Source organism: Oncorhynchus mykiss, chromosome 9, assembly GCF_013265735.2.
Source record: "Oncorhynchus mykiss isolate Arlee chromosome 9, USDA_OmykA_1.1, whole genome shotgun sequence".
NCBI classification, from domain to species: Eukaryota; Metazoa; Chordata; class Actinopteri; order Salmoniformes; family Salmonidae; genus Oncorhynchus; species Oncorhynchus mykiss.
The window spans coordinates 5,101,752-5,104,251 of record NC_048573.1 but is presented as its reverse complement, the minus strand read 5'-3'; the positions used below and the strand labels follow the sequence as shown (position 1 = coordinate 5,104,251).

General features: G+C 48.1%; 1 protein-coding gene across 1 annotated transcript in view; it reads right to left on the bottom strand.

Moving 5' to 3' along the window:
• The window catches only part of LOC110532988 (dachshund homolog 2-like), a gene marked incomplete in the record, with an annotated part of 55,689 nt that overhangs the window by 51,928 nt on the left and 1,261 nt on the right, over positions 1-2,500 (bottom strand).

The window sequence follows — 2,500 nt, the reverse complement described above, 5'->3', positions numbered from 1 at the left end:
AGAGCTCCAGAGTTCCTCTGTGGAGATGGAAAAACATTCCAGAAGGACAACCATCTCTGCAGCACTCCACCAATCAGGCCTTTATGGTAGAGTGGCCAGATGGAAGCCACTCCTCAGTAAAAGGCGCATGATTGCCCACTTGGAGTCTTCCAGAAAGACAGCTAAAGGACTCTCAGAATATGAGAAACAAGATTCTCTGGTCAGATAAGATGGAACTCTTTGGCCTGAATGCCAAGCATCACGTCTGGATGAAACCTGGCACCATCCCTATGGTGAAGCTTGGTTGTGGCAGCATCATGCTCTGGGGAGCTTCATCAGCGGCAGGGACTGGGAGTCTAGTCAGGATAGAGGGAAAGATGAAGAGAGATCCTTGATGAAAACCTGCTTCAGAGCGCTCAGGACCTCAGACTGGAGCGAAGGTTCACCTTCCAACAGGACAACGACCCTAAACAACACACACATCCAAGACATTGCAGGAGTGGCTTCTGGAGAAGTCTCTGAATGTCATTGAGTGACTTGAACCTGATCGAACATCTCTTGAGAGACTTGAAAATAGCTGTGCAGCAACGCTCCCCATCCAACCTGGCAGAGCTTGAGCGGATCTGCAGTGGTCTAATGCACTGTATCTCAGTGCAAGAGGCGTCACTACAGTCCTTGGTTCAAATCCAGGCTGTATCACATCTGGCCGTAATTGGGAGTCCCATAGCGCGGCGACCAATTGGCCCAGCGTCGTCTGGGTTTGGCCGGGGTAGACCGTCATTGTAAATCTAAATTTGTTCTTAACTGACTTGCCTGGTTAAATAAAAATGTCAATTATTATTTTATAAATCCTTAGCCCTTCCGGTCTTGACTCGGTCTCACCTCCGGTCTTGGTCTTGAGTCGGTCTCACCTCCCCTCCGGTCTTGAGTCAGTCTCACCTCCCCTCTTGTCTCCGGTCTTGACTCCGTCTCACCTCCCCTCCGGTCTCCGGTCTTGACTCGGTCTCACCTCCGCTCTGGTCTTGGTCTTGAGTCGGTCTCACCTCCCCTCTGGTCTTGAGTCAGTCTCACCTCCCCTCTTGTCTCCGGTCTTGACTCGGTCTCACCTCCCCTCCGGTCTTGTTCTTTACTCCGTCTCACCTCCCCTCCGGTCTTGACTCGGTCTCACCTCCCCTCCAGTGTCCGGTCTTGACTCGGTCTCACCTCCTCTCCGGTCTTGACTCGGTCTCACCTCCCCTCCGGCCTCCGGTCTTGACTCGGTCTCACCTCCCCTCCGGTCTCCGGTCTTGACTCGGTCTCACCTCCCCTCCGGTCTCCATTCTTGACTCGGTCTCACCTCCCCTCCGGTCTCCGTTCTTGACTCGGTCTCACCTCCCCTCCGGTCTTGTTCTTGACTCGGACTCAACTCCCCTCCGGTCTTGGTCTTGACTCGGACTCGATTTGCTCTGCGCTTGGTCTTGAATTGGTCTCGCTTTAAGTGGTCTTGAACACAACACTGGCTAGCGCAGTAGCTAACTATCGTTAGCGCAGTGACTGGACATCTATCAGTGTCTAGTAGCGTTACGCTAGTTAGCATTGGCTCACGGAACTTCAAACTTCATACTGGACACCGTACAATGGTGTGGTGTGTATCAAAATTTGATGCTCAGATTTCAGAAATATCAGACTCTGCTGTGCTGTGTGTTGGTTGATATGAGAAGTGACTGATTGGCAAAATGCATCATATAGCCAGATTTCTGTTCAGGGGCGGCAGGGTAGCCTAGTGGTTAGAGCGTTGGACTAGTAACCGAAAGGTTGCAAGTTCGAATCCCCGAGCTGACATCTGTCGTTCTGCTCCTGAACAGGCAGTTCTAGGCCGCCATTGAAAATAAGAATTTGTTCTTAACTGACTTGCCTAGTAAAATAACGGAAAAATATAAAAAAATATTGAAAGTTACACGTCTTAAAAACGTGATGGCTGACATGCTAAACATTTCAGGAATATGTCAACAATGGAGTAATGAAACAAATACCTAAATATTGATTTTATACACCTGTCAGCAACAGGTATGGTTGAAATAGCCAAATAGACTCATTTGAAGGGGTGTCCACATACTTTGTGTATATAGTGTAACAACAAAAATATTGTATTTTCAGCTAGTATACAAAACCCGAAAATAAAAAAGACACAAATACGAAAAGTAGGGTAATCAAAGAAATAGCGCACATAGAACCGATCTACCTCATATTGGACTTGCTTTCAACGACAGTTACATACCTATTACTATATTTCTTTGTTAATTTGGTTGCACGTTCGAGCTTCGAACAAAACGAATTATTGTGTACTGCCTATTTCATGAACTGAAGTTTTGCAGAGACAGAGAGGGAGAGAGAGGGAGAGAGAGAAAGAGAGAGAGAGAAAGAGAGAGAGGGAAAGAGAGAGAGAGAGAGGGAGAGAGAGAGGGAGAGAGAGAGAGAGAGAGAGAGAGAGAAAGAGAGAGAGAGAAAGAGAGAGAAGAGGGAGAGAGAGAGAGAGAGAAGA